Raw genomic sequence first — 17,757 nt, 5'->3', positions numbered from 1 at the left:
AACTCTGGGGCCCGAGGAGTAACCTGACCACTTTCGATAGGAAAAATACTGGGTAATTTTAATGAACATACTTAGCTCGGTTTAACCAACAGTCTGGGGGACCTTTCTGAATCTGGGAGGGGAGGCTTCTCCAGTCAGCCGCACTCATTAACGACTGTGCTTTCAAAAGAAACTCAGGCTCTTGCTCCTTAAAGCGGAGGTGGCTACTACCCGACCTGCACGACCAGGCCTTCATTCAGATACAGCGGCACATCTTGAGCACCGTCTCCCCAGAATGACATTCCTCAGAACTCACTTGTGGTTCAAAAATGTCACACATACTAAAATTCACTTGCAAGTATATTAAATTCCAAGCCCACGCTGTTGGCTAGAGAGGGGAGCACATAGGAACCAGCCGACCGGGGGATCCAGAGCTCTGGTTCCCACCGTGGCATGATGGAGCACTTCATCAGGGCACAGGCGATTTCTCCCAGTTCTCTCCAACACAAGCTGCCCTGGCCGCTCCTGACAACATGCTGGGGGGTGGGGGCGGGGGGTGCAGACCAAGACTGCTGTCAATCCGGCCTTCCCAGAGGCATCTGTGGGGCTTTACAGCTCATGCGGTGGTGGAGCTTGAAACGGCAAACAACCCCTCCAAGGAAGCGGACAACGAAAGTCTGTCACTCTCTATAATGCCCTATACATTTCTATAGCATTCTGAAGCTTCATAGGCCTTGCATCAGGATGCGCGTTGTGTTAGCAGCAAAGCTGGCGGGAATGTCACCAGGACACAAAGACACGTGAGGTGAGCAAGAGAATTTAGTAAATTTCAGGCAGGAAGTTGTCCAAGCTGTGAAATCCATCACCTCAACAGTGTTTAATGTTAGTAGGAAGAGGGAACATGGTCCCCAAATCAGCTGCTCCAAAACCCCCTGTAATAGATACACACTGCAAATGTCTAGAGCAGACTATGGAAGGAAACACAGTCCCCACCCAGACACACAGACAGAAATGTGGTCGTGACCTGGATTAGGAAAAGAGGGCTCTGGCCTTTTTCTCAGGTTAAACGGACTCTGGTATGAGTAGTGAAATTAAAAGTTACTTTCAAAAATATTTCCTATGATCTTCAGATGGGTATTTCCTACGTGAACCTGCCTTTTACCCAGCATTGTGCTGGGTTTTACAGGAAATACATAAGATGCGGTGGCCTCCAGTTATAACGCATGACCAGGCGAGAAGCCCGCGTGGTGGGGAGTCGGACGCGCTGGTCATTGTCAAGGCAGCTTGAAAACCAGGCAGACACTTAGGTCAGGCCTTGTAAGCCATGCGGGCCCCCGGGGAAGGGAGAGGCATGGCCTGGGGGAGGTGGTGTGTGGGACCAGGCGCTCTAGAGGCAGCTTGGAGCAGCGGGTGGAATCTGCGAACCTGCCTGAGGGTCTTGGCAGGACTCGGGGGGGCATCCATGTCGGGCAGCAGGAAGGAGGTGAGGGAAAGATGGTGGGTGGGGGAGATGTGTCCAAGGAGCTGTTGGGGCGTGTCTCGAAGATGATACTGTAGGAGACCTGGAAACCTGGTACGGCCACCTACTCTTCCTTGTTGGAAAGGGGAGCCTCTGGGAGGTCCATTAGCCGTGCTCCACAGAGAGGCCATGGAAAGCAGACAAAGGAACATGTCTTCGAATACCAGGGTCTCAACTCATGCTGTTTCGTGCCTAGTGCTGCAACTCAGAATTAGGAATGCCAATATTGACTTTGTCAGTTCCTCATGGCTTAATGGGTTGATTCCTCAAAACTAGGATGAGCCCCTGGCTGGCGTAGCTCAGTGGATTGAGTGTGGGCTGTAAACCAAAGTGTCGCAGGTTCGATTCCCAGTCAGGGTACATGCCTGGGTTGCAGGCCATGACCCCCAGCAACCACACATTGATGTTTCTCTCTCTCTCTCTACCTCCCTCCCTTCCCTCTCTAAAAATAAATAAATAAAATCTTAAAAAAAACTAGGGTGGGACTGACCTTCTAAAAAGTCAGTAGAGCTCCCTTCCGGAGCAGTGCTTCAGTCTGTTGGAAAGTAATCTGTTGGAAAGTAAGCTATCGGTTAGCTGGGGGTGGATGAATACACACACATACACCCACGCATAGGCATGTACGTTTTTTAACTCAACACTGCGCAGGTTAATCACATACAACCATACCCAATCTGTACATTTCCCTCTCCATGAAGGAATAACATAGCACATCTATTGTACTGTCTTCAGAATTGCTTACATTTCTTCATTAGATGCCATTTCCAGTTAGGAAGGGGAAGGAGGAGAAGTGGGGTAAAAGCCAGATATGCAAAATTTCAGCTCGTTCAGTGACCAACTGAGAGACACCCTAGAGCTTATTCAGAGACCTTGCTCTCATGAAATCAATTGAGCTCACTGCTCAGACCGTCATGTCTGCAGGTTATGTCTGTGTTTAAGATACTTAAATATTTATGGGTATTTTTATTGAGTCATTTGAACAACTGAAGCATTCTGCAGCTGTATGTCATTTGTGGGGAGAGTCCTGGGTAAGAGCTGCCTGCCCCAGTGAAACCTGGGGACATTCTCCCATCTCATCCTTCGCCCCCTCTCCACCCCGACCCCCTCCAAGAAGCACGGGTGTCTGAAGAAAAAGCCTCAAGACGTCAAATATGACACTATATTATCTCTGAAGATGTACAGAGAGGGTGTATGAGAAATATTCTGCTCAAAAGCCAAGGGAAAGCTGCTAAAAAGAGGATTACTCTTTCTCCCTTCTCTGTCAAGCAGAATGATTCTAATTGTGAAGCCAGCTCTGCGTGTGTGTGTGTGTGTGTGTGTGCACGCACGCCTTTGGTAAATGTGATATTATGTCAAATAATTTCATATATGTGAGGTGATAAAAATAGATGTGCATCTATTTCGTTTAGCCCTCAGTGCATTTAAACAAAAAGATCACAGTGATTCTTTAGTTCTATACTTTTGTGCCTGGGCCTGTTGTGCACGAGGATTAATACACGAATGAAAAACCTACAGCCAAGCATATAAGAGCTGACATCTCTTCAGTGCCTACCATGGGCCAGGAGCTGTATGAGATATTTTATATCCATAAAATTTTACATCATCACATTTTATCTTACAGCTGTTTGAAGGTAGATTTTTTTTTATACAGATGGGTCAACTAAGACTTAGAATGGTGAACTGATTTGCCCGAGATTACCCAGCTGGTGAGAGTCAGAGCAGAGGTTCAAGTCCAGGTCCAGGCACCAAAGGTTATGCTCTGTCTATTCTGTCTGCCTTCTCTCCAGTGTAAAGAGGAATTTCCCATCAGCAATGGGCATCTTACTCCCTACATTTGATTTCCAGATGTTTCCAGTGGGATCATCGCAAGAACACGTGTCCCTTGACCAATGGGTTGAGACCACCCTCCACAGAGTAGGCTCTACAGGGTGGCTTCCTCATCAAAACGTTCTTAATCCTTGAGCTGACTGAAGAGTCTAAGTCATCAGCAGGTGGGGCAGGCTTAAGACTCCGTCTTCACAACTGTTTACGGACGCTCTTTGCTCCTCAGCCACTTCTGTAGGGCTGCAGCAGTCACCTCCGTGAACAGTGACCGCCTCATTCTTTTTGCCTACTCCAGAAGAAATAGAGCACAGTCATAACCAGTTGACATGACGTTTTCCTAGACTTGAGCATATTTGTAAAAAGCACATCTCACCACACAGATGGCCAACAAACAAGGAAAATCTCTGTCCTTTATTACATTTGCTTAGTGATCAAAGATCCCTAACTAGACCTTTCTTCCTACATTGATTGTTTGCACTGAATATGCAAATCTTCTCTCTTCAGACCAGTGTTGAATATATTTACAAGACTATTGATGCCCATTACTTCACTTCAATACAGATTATGAATACCGACAAATACTTATATTCAACGATTTTGATGATTTTCAGATTATACTTCATATTAGGATTTAACCTTAATTGACTTCCAGCAACTTTTGAATATGCCTCCCCACAAACTCTGAGTTTCATAAAAATATACTAAATAACCTTAAAGCCCTTTATGAATAATTATGAGTTTTTACGTTTTTGTGAATCTGCATATTAATTCTGTCCCATAAATAAAACATGAAGCAAAAAATCCAGTGTGTTGAGTGTCAGGGGGATAGGAGAAGAGAAGGAAGGATAATTATCAGTTTAATGTGGGAACATACTTAACCTAAAAGATTACCTTCAAAATTGGTGACATCCTAACTAGATATAATACGCAAGGATGTTTTCATTTAAATAAAAAGGGAAAAAGATTTAGATTGAGTCTCTTCCGTTTTCACAGCTCTGTCAGCCGCCTGTGGTAGCGAAAGCAATTGTTAGAATTTTATTTGCTAGGGATTAGTCCTTCTCACACATTTAGTTTTTTTTCCTTCTCAAAGCACTTTGTGCTTCGATGCCATATAATTCACATTTCTGTGTTTGGTGTGCATTGTTTGGTTATCCGTCTGTAACTATAAGTTTTCTTAGATCGGGGACTTCAAAGAGACTACTGTGTGGAGTGTATTTCACTTGCTCTCAGACTTTATGCATAGAAAGGGCAGGAAGAAGCGGAGCCAGTGCCCAAAACATTGCAAGTCACTCCAGCTCCAAATTCTAGGGATTGCAGCCAATGAAGAGTGATAGCCAAGGGAGATTGGGATGGACATCCATTAGCGTCTCCTCTGAGAGCAGACAAACGGGGTGGGAGTGACCGGGGCTGCTTCAGGGGACCATCCAAGTCGGGACGGTGACATTAAGCTGCACACTGTCTCTGTGCCTTTAATCAGTTTGCAAATATGAGAGCCAATGACTAGCCAGGGCTTTGGGCACACAGTACCTCTTTGATTATTAAACTGGTCTGAGTAGGGTAACTGACTCTGAAATGCATTTTCCAGTGCCTCTAACATCCTCCATTTTTAGAAACATCTTCTGAGAAGAGCTTAAAATTCTCCGTGCCTACTAATCCCACCTGCCTCCATGCTTAATACTGGCCTATCAGCCGAACTCAGACTGTCACCAGAGGTGGCTTCCCTGTCATGACACCAAGCTGCCTTTCCCAGGGCATCTGATGGCCAGAGCCATGTGTGCTGGAAATAGGTTTTGTACAGGGCGTTCTGCTACTGGACTGGTTAAAAACAGTGTCAATGGCTTCTTGAGGGCTTTGAGAAGAACTAGCCAAGTAGCGATGATGGCACAATGCGGGCCCCAATTTTGTTTTGAATGTTCTTTTCCAAAGAATTTCCACTTAAAGGGTCCATTTTCCACTTCCTGATTCCCACGAGGAGCCAGGAAGCCTTGTTATATGTGGGGACCCCGAGGCAGCCTTCCCCAAAGCCATAAAACTTGATAATGTTTCAAAGGCCTCCAACGATCTCATGCAAAGATGCGCAATTATTGACCCTCTACCGCCAGGTAACTTTATTTTCCCTTTGAATTTCTTTCTCTCTCTCTTGCTCCTATTTTTTTTCTGTCCTCTTGCTCAGTTATGAGGAGTTGGGGTGCATAACAGTTAGTGGGGAGTGGGGAGGTCATGGGCAGCATGGTGACTATAGTTAATCATCCTGTACTGTGTATTTGAGAGTTGCTAAGAGAATAGATCCTAAAAGTTCTCATCACAAGAAAAGAACATTTGTAGCTCTGTCTGGTAATGCATGCTAAGTAGACTTCTTGTGGTGACCATTTTGCAGTATATACAAATGTGGAATCATTATGTTGTACACCTGAAACTAAATAATGTTATATGTTGATTATATTTCAATTAAAAACTAAAATGAAGGGGGTAAAGATTTGTGGAAAAAATAGTTTAAAATAACACATATACCGGAGAATTAATCTCACCAACTCTGCATATTACTAACAGTACACACATTCTCTGTTTAGTTGCACAGCAAAAATAGAATCAATATTAAAATCAATTCCCTTTGGGGAATTCCCACAAGAAGGCAACGGCACGGTGATTTAGTGTTAAAGCTCAACAAAATATACCTAAGTTTGGCAAAGGAAGTCTGGGGTTTGGCCTCGTTTCAAAATGGAGTACAATCCCACCACTGCCTCAAGTGCTCTGGGCATGTTACTTAATCTCTGGAGCCTCAGTTTCCTTATCTGTAAAGCGGGAGATGCCTGGAGGAGTGTTATAGGAACCAGAAATGAAGTATGCCATGAACTCTGAGTAGGCACACCTCTGAAAGTGTTTCTGTTATGGTTACTGACACTAGAGTTCCATCACGAAAGACAAGGTCTTCTCCCCAAAATAAATGGATAACTTCATTGTTCATCCTATTTTTTTGAAGGCCTTTATGTTCTTAGGACTGTGCTTGCTGTGGGAGGTTCAACATAGAATCAGCCCAGTGAGGATGAAGACCTGAACTCCTCTTTGTGGGGGAGTGCTGGGAAAAGAGAGCGCCTTCAACAGAGTCTGGAAGCATGAACAGGGTTTCCCAAAGAGGGACGAGAAGAGTGGGCCACCTAGCAGAGAAAATGGAGGAGCAAGATCATGGAGGTGTGACAGGCTCTGCATTCTGGAAGGTGCATCTGATGTTCCCACCTTCACTCTGGAGAAAGGAACTGAGCCACCGCCACATGGGTACCAGGTGCTGCCACATCCTCTGGGAATGCAGAAGCAGGAAAGGTACCTCCTCCCTGGAGCTTACAGACCAGTGGGGATGCCAGATGATGAACAGTCACTGGAAGACAGAAGAAGGTGGGCAATGAACTAATGCAGGCAAATGAGGAGGGAGTGGCTGGGGCTGCTGCAGGGGACCCTCCAACTTAGGAGGGTGACATTAAGCTGAGACCTGCTGGAATGGCAAGCAGGGTCCATGAGAAGGTCCAGGAAGAACAAAGGCCTTGGGCACGTCTGTGGAACGAAAAGAAAGGTAAATACCTTCACCCCTTTCAAGACTGGGTTCGAGAGAAATTCCACATAAAGAAGAAGAAAGAGTACCTCTCACTGATCCCGAAATTCAAAAGGAATGACAAGTTTGAAATTTTGGAAAAATCACCTTTCCAGAAACTCCTTCCAAATGTCAAGCACAACTCATAATTCTGACTACCGCGATTTCCTCTCTCCCACCAGACGTCCCCCAGTAGGAAGCAGGAAACTATCTGTCATTGAACTTGAAGGACCCAAGAATGCATGAATTCCAGCCGCTCATCTGGACTCGCATAGGTTCTGGTTGCCGAAAAATTACACATGAGAAAGTGGGATGGGCCTGGGTATGGTCCGATTCAGACAACCTATTTTATAGAGTGATAATTCTTTTGAATTTCATAATAACCACCCTACACTTTTTTGTTTCTAAGCGAGGCTTTAGTGTGTGTTGACACTGGTGATGCCAAGTCTCTTGGACAAGTGAATTGCTAATTCAACTCAGGAAAAAGGAAGGCTTTTATTACCTGGGCTGAGAAGAGAGCTCAGAATTGTAACCGCGGAGGCTCTTCCCCACGCACGAAGGGAATGGTAATATGTAGCGTAAAGCATGCATTTTAATAAACAACCTTTAAAAATGTGCTCTTGTTTATAAAGTCCATCACCTAATTACCCTCAATAGATGATACAGTCAACAGTAACTTTCCTTCTTTGAGTGGCATCACTGACTGCCTTGCTGAAACCCCTTATTCGAATCAACATTTTATTGACAGTGCACAAATCATATTTGTGCCGATTTGTATGCTAAGGTAAATCATAAAAGATGAAACTTTGGTTTCTGCAGCTAACATTTTTAACCCGTAATAAACTGCAAAAACTAGGCTCTGAAACAACGAAAAAGCATTGATAATATGCTGGCCGCTGTCATGTTCAAACAAAATCCAAAACGCATTGTGTAACCTAACATCATCAACAAAGATTGTGCTTCACTGGGAAGGGTTTGGAGCTGTATTCCCTGCACCCCCCTTAAATTATGGTATTTTCAGCTAAACCTGGTTATTAACAGCTTAAGTTAATTCTGCCATGTGTAGGACTTACATAAATGCATGGACTTTAAATTACAAATTCAGCTGCTGTTTTAATTATTAGGTAAACTCTTTTCATGGAGCTCCAACACTTGAAAATCCACAACAAAAATAGTAGGCCAGCTGCCCGAACTCCGAGGAGAGACCCTCATTAGATGTCATTTGCATTCCATTAACCACCAAGCGGTGGGTCAGTCATTGCCTGTCAGGCGTTCAACTCATTCCTTTTGTGTTAATTAGCAGAGAAGTAAGGAGTTAATGAAGATCTCATGATCTGTGATGACTCGCCTGGTTGTGTGGGAGGAATGGCCGCTCTGGACCACTGCTGAGCATCCCATCCCGCAGGATGCTCTGAGCAGGCGCTGGAGGGAGGCTGCCCAGCGAGACTCAGGGGCGTTTTCCGGAGCCTTTGGCACGGTGGGCTTTGTTAGCTCAAGATTAGAAGGAGTTAATTGCTTCAAGATTGCTGGGAGATTAGGTTACTGGGTGGGATGTATCTATATAAGCATATGTCAGCACTAGTTAGAAGATAGGAGACGCTTATTTTAATAAACTTATGAAAAGAAGAATTAATTTGTCATTACATTGGGAATCTTATTTTATTAACTTAATTTGAAAATGTAAAGCTGTCTGAAACACTGGGTTTTCACTCACTGTCTTTCTGAATATGTATGAATCCCAGATTAGTTCATGTGCAACACTGTTCATTCAGAGCTTTTTTTCCTGGAGTTTTTTTTTCTTTCCTTTTTTTCCTAACTTGGTTTGCTGATGGCATTTGGCTCTGGGGGAGTGGGCTGGACACAGTGGCCTCTTCATTGTCTGTGGCGGGTGGGACATGGCCTCTCCAAGCCCCAGGAGCTGACCTGCCAAGGGAGCACAACCAACCACATCTGCCCATCCGCTTCTTCCCTCCGAGAGCTGGCTGTACGCACATGCTGCTAGTAGTTGGCACCCACGAAGTAGAACAGGAAAGGGTGTGCGAACAGGAGGGAACTGCAAGGACCAGTCTCTGAACCAAAGCCATCAAAGGTGCTTCCAAATGCCTGGTTTGCCTTTTATGGCTGTTGGAGGGCAAAGTCCAAATTGTCCTTGTCCTCTGCAATCTTAGGGGCAGGCATGATACTAACTGAGCACTTACAATGTTCCAGAAACTGCTCTAAGCGCTTTATTCTCATTACCTCTCTTTAATCTGTATAACCAACTTAGACAAGAAGGACTATAGTATCCCCATTTGTCAGGTGAAGAAACTGAGGCACAGGGAGATTCAGGGACTTGCCAAAGGGGACACGTGAGAAGAGTCAGCTGTCCCCCCAAAGCCACCCCTCCCCTCCCCTGCCCTACACATTTCTGTGACATAAGTGTGAGAGCTTAGCTGTGTGACAGTCAGCAGAGGTGAGGACGGGGGTGACATCCCTGTCGCATGGGGTGGGGGCAGATGTGGCCTCAGTGTCATCAGATCTGCTGATGTTTGTTTTTTTCCAACCTTTAAAAGAGTTTGGAAATACAAGTGTAAAGTTTTAAATATAAGCTCCCCACTTTCCAGTATTTGTCCAAGGTTTTTTGCAAAACACGACACCAACCAAATTTGCAGCTCAGACAAAAATCAGGTATTTACTAATGTCAAAATTGCTTTTTCTTATTACTCCCTATTGGCAATATGCAAAAAACATTCCCATTATCTCTTTAGCCTGCAGCTGAAAGGTTAGCAGAAGTAGGACGCAAGCTCTCCGCGAGAAAAATGAAGAGTAAGTAGAAGGAATGGAGTAAGACAGCTGCCCCTCCACCAAGAGCAGCTGACTGGTAAGACAAGGGCTGCTAGCTCCTCATCAGCAGATGAATCTACTTTGAAGAGCAAAAGTGAAAAATTGTGAACCATTTCTTAAAAAATTTTCTGAGTGAGATAATGGGTCTCCATGCAATGAAAACATTCCAGTCACATGGAATCGCTTATTGATACGTAATTGGATGTAGATCCCGTTCATGAGATTCACTGATGCCTCAGGGACCATAAATTAATCGCCGGGACGTTAGGAGCCAGGGGCTGAAATCAGGTAAGATGCTATTCAGTTCCTGAACTCAAAAGATAGATCCCAGCAAAGAGAAATGGCTTTCAGACCATCATTTATTTCCTTATTTCTTGACCTTTATGGAAGAGGCAGAGCCCAAAGGAGATTATAAAAGGCTAAAATAAATGATGCATGTGTTTGTTTATAACAGGCAATCATCGCTGCAGCGGGAGGCAGGTCCTGGCAGAGGCGCCTGCCCTGCCCAAGGCACACGTTGCTCTAATAAACTGTTTTGCTGGAATTCTGGGGTGACCACCGTCTGGTTCCCAGTGCCCCAGTTTTGTCAGGGGAAAAAACATGCTGTGTTTTTCACCTCCTTTCCTAAAAATAAAACTTTTAGTTCAAATACACTATGGATAAACCTTTTCTGAGGACTACCGCTACATTCTCAAGAGAATTCATTGAGTTCTTTAGAGACATGTTTTCTGCCCAAAACACACACTGGGCGACAAACACAGAAAAGTGAATCCTTTTTACTCAGTAAGTGTTCATTAGTGTCTTCTGAGTGCAGAGCCCTGGACAAGCAGTTACAAGAGGCTGTGGTCAGCAGAGGAAACCGAGAGGTCTTTTACTGTCTCCTCCCAGGAGCCCAGAGAAAGGAGCAAGAAAGGGGACTAGGCAGAGGGGACATGTGGCAGAGGTTAACGCTGAGTGGGAATCGACCAGGTGCAGAGAGGAGAAGGGGGTTCCAGGTAACAGAAATGGCAGAAACAGAGGCACAAAAATCAGAGACAGCTGAGCTTCGAGGCCCTTTTTATGTGACCCAGAAACCAAGTACCGCTGGTTGCTTGCTAGCTCCGCACCTCTGATTCTCAGATGTTCCATGGTCATTTTATCACTGTCCTTAGGCCATGGTGGTCTTACCCTACAGGCTTCGCTGATCTCCCTAAGTTGTGCAGGCGCTGGCTGCCCGCTCTCTGTCCCCACTGGGAATGGCTGTCCCTGATGCAGCCCTGATGCCGTGGCCCGGGGTCCCTTGTCCCTGAGTGCTGTGCACACCGCGGGACATGTTGAGTTTCTCTTAGGTCTTATCTAAAAGTGGATGTTCCCTCCCCCCATTTAAAACATAGAAATGCTGTGTTTTCCATGAAGAACCAGAAAAGGTACCCCAAGCTACCCACTCCGCCCACCCCACTGCAGGAATTCGGGGGTGGGATGGAAGTGGCTTTGCAAACAGTTCAAATGATGGTGAAATTACTTTTTAAAAAGTCTATTGCATGCTAACTTTAATAGAGATACAATCTATAGTCTAATTGTTTCTGTCTAGAATGCAGCTTACACAAAAGCTGCTGGATAGATTTTCTTCCAATTCAGACGATATGTGGGGAATGGGTGGCTTTAAAGTACAGGCCATAAAGTACACAAAAAGTAAAGTTTTCTGGGTCCTGGGGGCACCTCAAGGTCAGAGTCATATTCTAGGACACCTGAAACTGACATAAACGGGGCAACTGCGTGACCCAGCCGTAGAAACGTGTCACGCTCATGACGATGCGAAGAAAGGCCACAAGAGCACCTGCCCCAGGGGTGGTGACCTCCTACTTGTCACATGGATCCCTCTCCGTGACGGGCTCCGGGCAGGTGGAAACAAAGATCCATTCAGGCGGTGCGTGATGCTTAACAGTTCTCCGAAGCAAGGTGGGGCGGGGAAGACAACCCGGTTATGCTAATGGTCTTTGCTAAGAGATGACATTTCAGCTTTCATTGTAAATGGCAGTGTTGGCTATTGTAGGCTCCACGGTAGGTGTGGCTGTGCCACCGACTGTTCTGGGTCCTAAGGTATGAACCCCAGAAGATCATGTTAGCTCCTCCCCCAATACCAGTATCTTGCCTGTGGGTGGGGGTGGGGGGTGCAAACATCAATTCCTACAACCCTTGGCCGCCTCTAATTCTTAAGGCTCACAAGGTCAAATGTATTCCTCTAGGCCCAGAACTGGACACAAATTCGTGTACAGAGTTTCCTCCCTAAAACGAGCTCAAAGTCTCCCCTCCCGTTGAAGCAACATGCCAGAAACTCAGAATGGAGGGTCCGGATTTAGGGAGAAGCTCGTTATTCATGCGGACTGCCTGGCAGCGTCATGAATGGGTAATGAGAACGCCACCATCACAGAGGGATCAAGCCCAAAGCCCTGGGATAGCTATGAAATACAGTATTGTGTTTACACACTGTAACCTCATCGCTTGGACGAGAAGGGAAAAGCGGGGCTGCAAATGTTGCTGCAGCTGAGATCTTCCCAGCAGCCTGACCTGGGCTGGCTGCCCCGGAACAAGGAATTGGAGGGGGTGGCAGAGAGAGAGAGACAGAGAGACAGAGAGACAGAGAGACCAACATAACCCAAGCGCGGCGAAGCCAGCTTTAGTAAAACCAGACGGTTGATGTTTTAGGAGCCTCATGGCATAAAGAACATGTAGTAAAATTAATTTGCATTCTCTGATTATATATGTCAGATCCCTAAATATCTTGATTATGTGATTTTGCTAAAGATATCCTGATGGCGGATCTGTGGATGATTTACATAAATGAGGCATTTGCATAAACCGAATTAACAAATATAAATGCATGCTTATAAAATGCTGATACAACTTACTACTCTCATAAAAATAAATGATGAGGGATGACATATGATAGGCCGTGTGGTTTCCGGGCAATCATCACATGCCCCTGACACATACTTGGCATTTCATTGCCAGAAAAAGAAACTCCAACTCAGACATTTCTGAAGGCATGGTTCTCCCAGGGAAGCTACAGCACAGACTTGGGGAAGGAGACGACATCTAACGTGATTGAAGAGCAGGTTTGGGGCAGTGACTAAGCACATGGGCGCTGGTGTCAGGTTGCCGCAGTTCCGTCCTGACTCTGCTGCTAAACCCATGTGTCGTTCAGAACAAGCTGCTTAATCAAAAGCTTGTTGCAAGGGTGAAATGAGTCGATGTGCATGGAAGGGCTTACAATGATGCCTGGTGACGGAAAATGCACAATGAGTTTTATCACAGTTGGTATTATTGCCAGACCACCACTCGGTGTGTTGGGAGAGTCATTTCCCAAGGCTACCCAGAGCTTTGCTTCCTACCTTCTTTCTCTCTTGACCAGAGATGCTCAGATTTTCCTGATCTTTAAAGCCCTAGTGGGAGAGCAGGAAAATTCTCAAGGATCCTCCCTTTTTACCAAGATTCAAATAATAGTCTGAACTGAGCTGCTGGCGTGACCCTCCCAGGTGGGTTATTATGAGTTGATTGCAGATTTGGGCCAGATCTAAGACCCGCCCCTGAGAGATTGGCAGTGCATCTGGAGGTCCCAGTGGACTGATGTATGTGGCTGGCGGGTTACAGGGAAAGGACCACTCCTCGTGGGTAGGTGGCCCTCCAAGTTCTGATCAGGCCAGGGCTGGGATAAGAGGAAGCATGAGGTCCCCATTTCTTGCGCCCAGTCCGCCTCAGTCTCTGCCACGACGGCAATCACAGGTACCACCACATGTATGGCCAGTGGCTGCTGGTGGAGTCTGCATCTGAAGCCGATGCCGAACCCACAGGCTTCTCTACAGATGCGGTTTCTCGGATTGCTTTCTGGGCCACTGGAGGAAACAGTCTGTTTCTGGGGAAATCCGGATCTTTTTTTCTGTTGAGCTTGGACCAATCCAAATATCTACTTCCGTTCATTAGCTGCTCCCCGAACCATAAAGCATCTTCAGAGCTTTACAAACCAAACTCCAATTTCTCTTTTAGAATTTTTCTCCCCATGTGAGAAGACCAATTCCCGCAGTGCCCTTGACGATGGTAATTAAGGCAGGGCTCCGTGCAGCCTCGCTGGGACCACAGTCCCAGCTGCGGGGTCTGGGGCACCAAAGGCCCTCTGCCCTGGAGCGATTACACCTGCTTTGTAATTGTGCCTCGCAGTGGGCTGGGTTGGACTCCCCTGGAGGGCAGTGTTCACATTTCAGGGGTCAGAACAGTAATTATCATAATAGCAGCTATCAGTAATCTAGCCCCTTCTATGGGTCAGGACACATGCTTTGCATATGCTGTCCCAACTGCCCTGTGAGGCAGCTTTGCGAATTTTGCGTTAGTTGAGGTAGGGCCTTAAGGCTTGGATGTAAGACTGAGGTCCCATCCCTGGTAATGCACCATCAGCATAGACGGTAAAGTCCAACTTAATGGGCCCGCTAATGATGGCCATCCACAGGGGGCCAAGTGCCTGGGAGGGGAACCACACCCTGTTCCTTCCCCCCGAGTCCATCCTGACACCCGGAAGTCCCTCTGCCCTGTAATGCCTACCAGATTGTCACAGTGATGTGACTTATCTCAGACCTGCGATGTGGCTTCTCATCCAGCTGCTCTGGCCCTCAGCTCTCATGCCTGCTGGATGGGGAGAAATGGGTTCTGAACAGCACCTTCAGACGGGTATTGCAAAGATCAACCGAGATGACATTGGTATTGTCTTTCCACCAACAATACGCGCTCGCTCAGGTTTGTATCTGGACGACTCTTCATTGAAACGTGCACAGTAGAAGAAAATAACAAATTATGGAGATGATTGCTTGAATTCTAATTCGGGATTTCCAGCCCGTGCCTTTGTCTTAAGTTCCAGACTCAAGTATCCGACCAAGCTGGAATGGCCCGTGGGTGAAATCAACCACATGGGCAGTGAAGACTCACGCTGAAGAAGCACTCATTGAAGTGGCCGCTGGGGTCAAGGGTGGGTCATGACCACTCCCTTTGTTCCCCACTCCAGTCCAGCGTAGAGTCTAGAGGCCTCCTCCGAAGATGTTAACTTCTTGCTAATAACACATGTTGGTCCCAGCCGAATAAGAAGCTCTCAGTGATCCCAAAATAGGTGCTAAGTTCTCACAGCAGTGTTTCTTAATAAGTGGTCCACAGATCACCAGCATAGGGGAGTCTCTGGGGGTGCATAATACGGTGGCAGGTTTCTGAATCCACTGAACCAAAATCTGAGAGTGGACCTGAGGATCTTCATATCATAAGCTTCTTTGATGCTTCTTCATTCTAAAGGTTGAGAATCCCAGCACTGGAGGCACTGCTAGCTGCTCTTCTGTGCTTGTTCCTCACGGACAGCGGTGATATTTTTATGAAGCATTTATGGAAGATGAAAAAAAAAAGAAGAATACAGAGAATGTAAATGGTATTCAAATCCATATTTGAAGTTCATGGCATACAGTGAGGGACAGAAGTTACTAGGAAATCGAAGGACTTTGAGAAAGGGAGCCCATTCTTTTAAAAAGCGAAATCTTCATACCTATCATTGGCATTTTGTTGCCTTTGTTCCTCCGAGGAATTTTCCCTAAAGGAGCTCACAATGTCTACACTCACCCATTCAGTAGTCGTTCATTCACTTAGCACTTTCGTGCGTCACGTGGTAATGAAGTAGATGAGCAACACACAATCTCTGCCTTAAAATAATAATGAAGCTTTTACCTAGTAGGGGAGACAGATGCCTAAGTCAAGAAAGGCAATAAGGTACTCTAAGCCCTGTCTCAGGTTTGCCTTTGGATATCCTGCCACTGGGCGGAACCGGTCTAGCTTTCATGAGGAATTGTGGGGGCAGGGCTGAGTTTTAGCAATAATGGCTCCAAATAGATTCCTTCAATTTGCCCGATTCAACATAATGCTGCACACAGGGTCTGCACCTCATCCAAACAGTTTAGTTGAATTACTCAGTACAGTATGTGCCGACCATTCTGGCACCTGGTGTTCTATTTTAAAGTAGAACTCAGGGGGCTTCCCTGAAGATGTTAACTTCTTGCTAACAGCACATGGGGGTCCCAGCCTAATAAGGAGCTCCAGGTGATTCCCACGTAGGTGCTAAGCTCGCACTGGAAAGTACAATTATGACAGCTGAGCGGTAGGAGGACTAGGGGGTGGAATGCTGGGCATGTGGCTGGGATAAGAATGGGAGATGAAGGATTTGCTGAGAGCTCAGAAAGTAGGAACAGGGAGGAAGGAGGAATATAACAGAAGTCAGAAGCGAAGACAACAGCATAGAAAAGCAGGGAGGGGTGTAGAGATCATGAGAGACGCAGGGAGCGGTTCCTAAAGGCGGGTCAACTTGGGACCCCATAGGTGAGGAGTGTCCCTCCTGCCACCCCCTGTCCCATCCCCCCTGAGCAGTCTGCCCATGACAATGGCAGGAGTCGCAAAAGCCCGAAGCCCAGAGCGGGAATGTGCTGAGTCCCGCTTCTCTCTCCTGGTGACATCCGTCAGCAAGGGCTAGCTTCTGAGCACCGCGAGAGGGGGTGAAATAAGCAGAAGTAATTTATTCGGGATCTTTGAGAGGATAATAGCCAATTATTTGTTTATAACACTGGTTAAATTTTCATTAGGCAGATTAATGGAATATCATGTACTGTCAACATTGGACTGAGGGGTGGTCTGTAAGAGATAAACGGGCAAACAGGCTCTGTGTCTCTCTGAGTAAATTAGTTTTTGCTTTCCTGTTTTTCATATGAAAATGGGAAAGGTGGGCAAGGTGGTGCATTTTAAAACAGGTCTTGAGATGGGCCACAGTGGTTAAATATGAAAGCAATCCTGGTAATAAATACATTATAATAACTTGGCATCATGGCCATAATTGTGATTTCATGAAAGTCTGGGATAATGTCAATTTTTAACCTGCTCTCTTAATACACACTTCCCCTCCCCGAGCTCTAACGCTGCGTATGTGCGGCGAAAACGCACTGCTTTGGGGGCCCTCTGTGTCTGCGCCCTGTGCTCAGCATCACAGCTGGCAAGTGCAAGAGGCACCTCCGCTTGCCTGCGCGTTCCGTCATTGTCATCCCGGAGGCCAGGAGTGGCTCGCGAGTGCTGTTATCAGGCTCAGAATTCCCTGGACTCCGCAAGAGGGGAGAGTCGCTTATCCCTCTGCACGTAGACGGAGAGGCACTCTCTCTCAATGGTTTCCTTGATGCTAAATATCTGCTTAGGGCTGGAACCCAAAACGGGTTGGCTTCCTAATCTTGACGTTATTCCATGTAAGAATCCGAGGGCCAAACTTTAGAATAAAAAATTCTATCAGCAAATTGGAAATCACACACACAATACAATGGGGGCATTTCACCACTATATTCTATAGTTTTTAAAAAGAGTAATTGGCAATTATTCTTTTTAGTTTAATTAGCATTGGAGAGTCGTTGAAGTTCGATATAGAGAATGCAGCTAAGCATTTTCATTTGAAGCTCAACTCTGAACTTTTTTAAATGTCATTATTTAGAAGAAAGATGACAGAATGTGATTTCCTTCTTTAAAAATAGCACAGGGAGAGAAGGAAAGTTATAGAAATTGATGGAAGGAAGGAAGGAAGGGAGGGAGGGAGGGAGGGAGGAGGAAGGAAGGAAGGAAGGGAGGGAGGGAGGGAGGGAGGGAGGGAGGGAGGGAGGGAGGGAGGGAAGGAAGGAGGAAGAGAGAAAAGGACACTCACAGTGAAGTAGAAAATCAGCTACATGAGACCTGGTACTCTTTTCATAAAATGCCAAAATTTGCAGCATGCCTCATAATTTTTTTTTCCTAAAGATAAGGCACTACTCTGAGTCTCTGCAAACCATCTTTTCTGGCCTGTATATTGGCTTCTTTTCAAAATAATTGTTCCCCAAAGTAATTCCCAACATGAATTGGTCACGCCAGTACATTTATTTTGAAATGTAAAGAAGAAAATTGACTTAGCTTTCCCTACCAATGACATGTCTCTACAGCCCACCCTGGTCAGGCCCCGGAGGCCCAT

This window comes from Phyllostomus hastatus, unplaced genomic scaffold (genome assembly GCF_019186645.2).
Source record: "Phyllostomus hastatus isolate PE091 unplaced genomic scaffold, TTU_PhHast_1.1 phas_scaffold_1066, whole genome shotgun sequence".
Taxonomy (NCBI): domain Eukaryota; kingdom Metazoa; phylum Chordata; class Mammalia; order Chiroptera; family Phyllostomidae; genus Phyllostomus; species Phyllostomus hastatus.
The sequence above is the reverse complement of the archived record's forward strand: the minus strand, read 5'-3'. Positions refer to the sequence as shown.